The sequence below is a fragment of the Myxine glutinosa genome, chromosome 10 (genome assembly GCF_964187855.1).
Source record: "Myxine glutinosa chromosome 10, kmMyxGlut1.1, whole genome shotgun sequence".
Taxonomy (NCBI): Eukaryota; Metazoa; Chordata; class Myxini; order Myxiniformes; family Myxinidae; genus Myxine; species Myxine glutinosa.
In genome coordinates, this window is record NC_136270.1 from 129,777,127 (window position 1) to 129,786,052 (window position 8,926).

Consider the following 8,926-nt stretch of genomic DNA (forward strand, 5'->3'; position numbering starts at 1 on the left):
TGAGTGTGCCCGTACACGAACACGTGGTGTAAATGAGCCTGAGTGTTCCCGTACACTAACACGTGGTGTAAATGAGTGTGATTGTGCCCGTACACTAACACGTGGTGTAAATGAGCCTGTGTACATCCGAACACGAACACTACTCCTGGCTCTGGGGGGTTGCTTGTGTACATCTCTCTTCTACGGCAAAACTTTTGATTTTCCTGTTCTATATGTTGAGACCCTTGGAAAAAATCTGGGTAACACTCCCAGATCAAGTACGTTTTTTCTGCACACCCCAATACGTGATTATGACTTGAGGCCAATTAGCCGAAATAGCAAAATTCAGTTTTCATGGAATAATTCAAGAGTAGGCAGCTTTAGATTCAAATGTAACATTTATTTATCATGTTTAGACATAACTAACACATTTTTAGCATGGTTCAATACTATAAACTGTCTTTTTTAGAAAAAAAAACCGTCATTTAGCTTTTTTTTCTCCAAAAATCACTTTCAGTTTGAAAGGCGCTCAAAATCCGATCACCTCTCATACACCCAATTATGTAGATAAAGCAACCAAAATTTGTCAGAAGCTTCCTTATGAAGCCCTTTAATAGGGATAAACATGGGTTTCTTTTTTTTTTTTTTTTTTTTTTTTTTTTTTGTATACAAGATCGAGGCTCGTGAAAGAGCTAACATTAATCACACAAAAAGACAAACCGACACACAAAACACAAAAAACAAGGGGAGCGGTAGACAAGATGGGGAGAGAGGGGGAAGGACACAAAAGAGAGGGGGAAGGACACAAACACAACATTTGAGAGCAGGGACATCGGGAGGACTTGGGGGGAGGTGGGAGAGGATTAAAACATATGAACACTGCAAGGACTCTGGGGTGAATTACCGGGGGTAGAAAAGATCAAGGTTTTCGATGGGGGAAGATAAGAGATGGTGGTGAACAGCTGTTTTAAAGACCTGGAGGGAGGGTTTGTGGCTTATCAGTCTTTCACATTTTATATTTTCATCATATGGTCCGACCTTGCCGATTTTTACAGCCGTACAAACGTAACTAATATCCATTTTTTGTTTTTCAGGCATGGCCGCTGACGATGGAGTCTGTTACTCTCTCAGGACCGCCCGAAGACAGTTCGTTTGATGCGACTAACTGCTTCATCTGCCAGAAAAGCGCGGGTGATAAAACTGTGAGCACAACTAATGGTTGCAAAAGGATACGAGAAGCAAGTTACATCCACAATGATCAAGTTTCCAAACGGCTTAAGCTGGTTAAAGGAGATGGGTTTGTTTATCATGTGACCAATGACTGTTACAAAAAATACACCATGACTTCAGTTCTCAATAGGAAAAGGAAGAGTCTCGCTGTATGCCAAGACCTGTCCCGTTCTGAGCAGGAAGAAGATAGAAGTACTCGTTCTAAGGCCGTCCGACATCCACCGAATACAGAGACGTCCACAACAGCCTTACGTCAAGTGAAGTGTATTATATGTGACAGTAAATCACACAAACAACAGTACACGAAATATCGCATTAGTGAATCAGGCCGTGCTTCAGCCTTTCTGGCTGCGACAAACTTCTTTCAAGATGATGTGTTCACCCGAACGTGCGACCTTCAAGATGCGCATTCTGTGTTTGGAGCAGATCTGTACTACCACAGGGACTGCATGACTAAATACTTGTATAAGTATGACTCTCGTGATAAAGCTTCCATACCAAAAGTGTCTGAGAAACAGCTTGCTTGGAATCAGGTTGTTAAAGAGTTAGAGCAAGGCCTAAAAGAAGGGAGGGGTTATGAACTTAGTGCTATCAGAGACTCTTTGAACAATATTGATGACAAATGTAACTTTCGTAATAGAGATGTAAAAGTTTTCTTGTTGAACACCTTTGGTAATGAGATTGATTTTACATATCCCAGTTCGTTCAAAAAATCAATGATGGTATTCAGTGTTCCAAAGAAAGTGTTAGCTGAGCGCATTCGTTCCCTTGATCCTGTTCAGGTATGCGCTGGTGTGATTAGGAAGGCTCTAGATGAGTATGATTTTGGCCTTGACGATAGCTTTTGTGATGCGCATGATCTAAAGCATTCCTTGAGCGAGATGAATATCCCTGAACCTGTACTACGTTTTTTCAGTCATTTGTACAATTTCAATCCTGACACATATGCAAAAGCAGCCGAAGCTGTCATGACAGAAAGTGATGAACCAGTTGATGAGGATGAAGAAGATGATGATGACTACGATACCGGTAGCAAGCCATCAGGTAACAGCCTCTCCACACAGCGTTGCAGAAAGATACAATCTGTCTTCCAAGTCATGTACTATATCCATCACTGCGGTAGAAAGAGAACTCCAATGCATATTATGAATGCGGAATCAGTTCATGGTCTTGGGCATGGTGGCAAAATTGTAACTACAGTTCTAAACCACGGAGGACTAGCAATCAGCTACCCGGAGCTGCGTAGGTACCAACATGACCTTGCCACGTTTACAGCACAGCACAACAATGATCGCGTTTCACTGCCGTCACACTTTGATCCTGGGCAATTCACCTCCAGTGCAATTGACAACTGGGACCATGAGGGGGCAAATGTATCTGAACATGACACTGTGACTGTTCTCTACCAAGACAAACCCCCGTCGTCGACCAGTAAACCAAAGATTTCTGACACGCAGGTCACACATGGTCCACAGTCATTCAGTTTAATATTAAAATGCCAGGTACTGTCCGACTTTCACAAGCCTGCATGCCGTGCTGACATCCCAGCAACTTACAAAGTGGCCGAACTGCCTTACACTTCCTCCGAAGCCGATGCAGCAAAACTGAAGGATATTTCTTGGTCCCTCGCACGCTTGAACGTCATGCATGATGAAGTGTCCATCTACCCCGAGTCACAAACAATGCCATCTTGGAGTGCTAGCAACTCTGTTTGGACGGAGGAGGCCATCCCATTAAAGAATCTTGCATTTGTGCCTGTTCTGCCGCATCCAGTTACAGAGTACGCGACAGTTTATACGGCTATGAAGAACTTTATGGACATTGGTTCTCAGCTGACTCAAAATGAGATACCAATGTATTGTGATGAAGGTGTTTTGTTGCATCGTCCGTGATATACAACTGCTGAGACCAGAGGAATTCAGGACCCTGGTTCCATGCCTGGGAACGTTTCACTTAGTGAAAACTGTTTTGAAATGTATTGGCAAACTCCTGGATGGAAGTGGCGTGGACATCACATGGTTGCAGGCTGGTGTTTTTGGTCCAACTGTCATCGAGAATTCTGTTCTACATGGAGGTCACTACAGCCGCTGTCTTGAGGGTATGCAGCTCCTTGCTGAAGCCTTTGAACGCCCCCAGTACAAAGAATTCTTCTCTGAGAAAGGCATCGACCAATATACACATGAGCTTGCCATCCTGACGAACCTCCAGTCTAGTGTCAAGGAGAAATGCATCACAGATAGTCAGAAGTATATGGTTCAGTTTGCTGATGCATCAAAAACGTTGGTCGAAGATTTGAACAGATTCATCCAAACACGGTCTGATACCAATGAAAACTTCAAGTTCTGGACTCAGTTCTTGCAAATGATGGATATTGTCCGTGATCTGTTGAGAGCTGATCGTGAAGGGATTTGGGAACTGCATCTTAACGCTGTCCAGCGTGCATTGAACCTGTTTGCGGCATTCGATTCGACCAACTACTTGCGATGGTGTTCTCTCTACCTTGAAGACATGCGACGTCTACCTGAGACTGCACCATCAGTTCATGAACAATTTGCCAAAGGCAATTTTTCAATCAGAGAGATACCCGGCCGATTCACCGCTGTTGGAGGAGACCAGAAATTAGAGCAAAGCATTAACCTTTCATCTAAGTGCAGCGATGGAGTCATTGGACATGCAAAGCAAAAACAGTATGTCGCCCAGTGGGACCTAATATACCATGAAATGATGGCAGTGAAGAACCTACATCGGCAATACAGTGATGTGATTGACAGGACACATGAGACTTACAGCCACCACGAATCATCTCAAGCCACAACGAACCGCAAAGAAGGACATATTCAGGAGATGATGAGATTCATTGAAGAGAAGGGGTCCCCTCTGTCTCTAGACGCTTCCAAAACACTACAAAACTTTGCGACAAAAGAGGTTATGTCCGATGATATAAAAACTGACATGCTCAATGCCTTTTCAAAAGGAAAAGAGAAGTACCTGAAATTCAGAAAGGAAAGGTTTGTCACCAAGACTGAACGAATAAGCAGTACCATTCACCGCACAAACTTGAAGACGATGAAAACTCTTCGAAAGAAGCCACAGAAGACTACCAAGACGACAGTGAAGGAGATGAACATCGCTGAGAGAAACATAGAAATAGCTCGGGAGCGTGGCCTCACCACTGATGATCTCTTAAAGTACGATGTTGTTCCCTCCCCAGTGTTGTTTGATGATGCAGGAATGATGACTAAACCAGCAAAGAGCCAGCTACTGAAGGAGTTGGAGACGCACCAAAAATCGGAAGAATTTACATATAGTCATCGGAAAGACGCATCATTTGTAGTTGACATCATGGCCACAAACCAAAAGGTTAATGTTACGAAACTCTCCAAATTCAATGACCTTCTATCAAATTTCATGTCATTTTCGGCCATATATCATCGGTTTGGGCGGACTGACTATGTCTTTGACATGTATTCTGATGACCCATCAGTGAAGGACAGCGAGAGGAAAAGGCGAAGTGACACTCTACCCATCGAATATACTTCAATAGAGCCATCAACACCACTACCTAAGGATATGAACACATTCTGGCCTTCCAACAACAACAAACTTCTCCTTGAAAAACTGATCTACAGCCATGTTCGTTCAAATATTGCAAATACCGGTCAGTACCCAACTGTACTCGGACAGGTGACCAGAGAGAACGAGGATTGGAAATGTATGAAAATGCACAACGGAGATGAGAGCGCACTGGTACACCTTCAATCCACATTTGAAGAGGCGGATCTTCGCATACTCCTTCATGTTTTGGACGCGCTCAAAGAAGGACACAAAATATGTGTTGTCATCTCCAATGATACTGATGTAGTTGTTGCCTTGCTCCACCACATGCCTGTCTTTCTCCAACATGACCTAGAGGAGCTGTGGGTACGAGCTGGAGTTGGAGATAGCACTCGGTATGTGCCCCTTCATACCTTGTTCGAGCGCATCGGATGTCAACTCTGTGCTGTTCTTCCTGCCGTACACAGTCTTACAGGATGTGATATCACTAGCAAAGTTGGGACCAAGAAAGCCGCCTTGAATGCCGAGCCAGAAAAGTTATTGAAGCACTTTGGAGGGTTGCCGACCCTTTCTCAGCCTTTGATCAAGAATGCAGAATCCTACTTGGTCAAAGTACTGAAACCAAAAAGCGATGCGAAGAAATTTTCGAACTTGCGTGCGGAGATCTTCCATCATGTCAAAGAGAGTTCTCATCACAACCTGCCACCAACCAGCCAAGGTCTCCTGCTACATATGAAGCGTAGCTTTTTCAATGCCTACAATATCATGCATGCTTTGGAGCTTCATCAAGATTCTGAAAATGTGATCGCACTTAAGCCAGAGGATTGTGGTTATACGCATGACAAGGAACAGCTGATACCTGAGACAACGTGGAAAACTCTAGAATCACATTGGACAGTTGTCTGTTCATGCACTAAGTGTGCCAGGTCAACATGCCCCTGTAGGACCGCCATAGTCAAATGTGTAAATTTTTGTCATTGCAAAAAGGCTTCCCCTGATGCCTGCAAGAATCCTGTCGCTTGATAAAGAGTACATGTATTGAAGTTGCACGGGTGGTAAATGGTGGTAATTGACAGCACGCGCTTCCTTGTTATGACAGTTATATTGGGTTTGTGGACATGTTATGATTTTAATTCATGAATCCTTAAGCTATGTAAGTGTAATAGTTTTGCTTAAGCTGAATTTTGAGCGAAATTTAGTCAACATCATTGCCAGGAGGTGTTTGGCGGCCATTTTGAAATTATGCAAATTAGGTGTATTCAAAAGGGGTTGATTATGGTTCCAATGAATAGCTTGCTATCAAAAACCCATACATAGACACCAAAATCAGCCGAATATCACACTTACTTCTAAAGTTAGACCAATTTAACCAATTTTGGTTTATACCGCTTTTTGGGGTAGGGCAGTAGGGTAAACTTCTCAGCAGTTTATACCTTTGTTAACATTTGACCCCACTGTCACTATACAATATAATGAATCATAAATATGATGCATGGAATTATTAAAGGGCTTCATAAGGAAGCTTCTGACAAATTTTGGTTGCTTTATCTACATAATTGGGTGTATGAGAGGTGATCGGATTTTGAGCGCCTTTCAAACTGAAAGTGATTTTTGGAGAAAAAGAAGCTAAATGACGGGTTTTTTTCCTATAAAAGACAGTTTATAGTATTGAACCATGCTAAAAATGTGTTAGTTGTGTCTAAACATGATAAATAAATGTTACATTTGAATCTAAAGCTGCCTACTCTTGAATTATTCCATGAAAACTGAATTTTGCTATTTCGGCTAATTGGCCTCAAGTCATAATCACGTATTGGGGTGTGCAGAAAAAACGTACTTGATCTGGGAGTGTTACCCAGATTTTTTCCAAGGGTCTCAACATATAGAACAGGAAAATCAAACGTTTTGCCGTAGAAGAGAGATGTACACAAGCAACCCCCCAGAGCCTATACTACACGTGGTGTAAACGAGCCTGAGGGTGCCCGTACACTAACACGTGGTGTAAACGAGCCTGCGTGTGCCCGTACACTAACACGTGGTGTAAACGAGCCTGAGTGCATCCGCACACTAACATGTGGTGTAAACGAGGCTGAGTGTGCCCGTACACTAACACGTGGTGTAAACAAGCCTGAGTGTGCCTGTACACTAACACGTGGTGTAAATGAGCCTGAGTGTGCCCGTACACTAACACGTCGTGTAAACGAGCCTGTGGTCCCATACACTAACACGTGGTGTAAACGAGCCTGAGTGTGCCCGTATACTAAAACGTGGTGTAAACGAGCCTGAGTGCACCCGCACATTAACACGTGGTGTAAACGAGCCTGAGTGTGCCCGTACACTAACACGTGGTGTAAATGAGCCTGAGTGCACCCGCACACTAACACGTGGTGTAAATGAGCCTGAGTGCACCCGCACACTAACACGTGGTGTAAACGAGCCCGTATCCGCCCGTACACCAACACGTGGTGTAAACGAGCCTGAGTGTGCCGTTACACTCACACGTGGTGTAAATGAGCCTGAGTGTGCCGGTGCACTAACACGTGGTGTAAATAAATGAGCCTGAGTGTTCCTTTACACTAACACGTGGTGTAAACGAGCCTGAGTGCGCCGGTACACCAACACGTGGTGTAAACGAGCCTGAGTGTGCCGGTGCACTAACACGTGGTGTAAATGAGCCTGAGTGTTCCTTTACACTAACACGTGGTGTAAACGAGCCTGAGCGCCGGTACACTAACACGTGGTGTAAACGAGCCTGAGTGTGCCGGTGCACTAACACGTGGTGTAAATGAGCCTGAGTGTTCCTTTACACTAACACGTGGTGTAAACGAGCCTGAGCGCCGGTACACTAACACGTGGTGTAAACGAGCCTGAGTGTGCCGGTGCACTAACACATGGTGTAAATGAGCCTGAGTGTTCCTTTACACTAACACGTGGTGTAAACGAGCCTGAGTGTGCCGGTACACTACCACGTGGTATAAACGAGCCTGGTGCACCCGCACACTAACACGTGGTGTAAACGAGCCTGAGTGTGCCCGTACACTAACACGTGGTGTAAATGAGCCTGAGTGCACCCGCACACTAACACGTGGTGTAAATGAGCCTGAGTGCACCCGCACACTAACACGTGGTGTAAACGAGCCCGTATCCGCCCGTACACCAACACGTGGTGTAAACGAGCCTGAGTGTGCCGTTACACTCACACGTGGTGTAAATGAGCCTGAGTGTGCCGGTGCACTAACACGTGGTGTAAATGAGCCTGAGTGTTCCTTTACACTAACACGTGGTGTAAACGAGCCTGAGTGCGCCGGTACACCAACACGTGGTGTAAACGAGCCTGAGTGTGCCGGTGCACTAACACGTGGTGTAAATGAGCCTGAGTGTTCCTTTACACTAACACGTGGTGTAAACGAGCCTGAGCGCCGGTACACTAACACGTGGTGTAAACGAGCCTGAGTGTGCCGGTGCACTAACACGTGGTGTAAATGAGCCTGAGTGTTCCTTTACACTAACACGTGGTGTAAACGAGCCTGAGTGTGCCGGTACACTACCACGTGGTATAAACGAGCCTGGTGCACCCGCACACTAACACGTGGTGTAAACGAGCCTGAGTGTGCCCGTACACTAACACGTGGTGTAAATGAGCCTGAGTGCACCCGCACACTAACACGTGGTGTAAATGAGCCTGAGTGCACCCGCACACTAACACGTGGTGTAAACGAGCCTGAATGTGTCGGTACACTAACCATTCCTCAGATGTATGTGAGGTCCGTATCCCTGCATTTGTTTTTGTGCGTGAAAGAAGCAGCGGAGTTTCACAAATCATTTGTTCAGGATGTTTATCGCCGGCATCCTGAACATTTACAAGTTCACACTCCAGCGTACAGGGGGCGCTGCAACAGCGGCACAGTCGCGACTCCAGCAATGATGCAACCCACAGCCACGTGCTGCACATGAGGTAATAATGAGTCTGACGTCAGATGAGGAGGGATATCAAAAAAGTTTACAAACCCCAAAAATAAGTAAATACGAATACACATTTACACATAAATATATCAAACCGCACTTTTACCCAGAAAAGAACATAAATACACATTTATAATAACTATATCAAAACGCACTTTTACACGCGGCTTCTTCGTTCTTGTCCCATTTCACATCGACA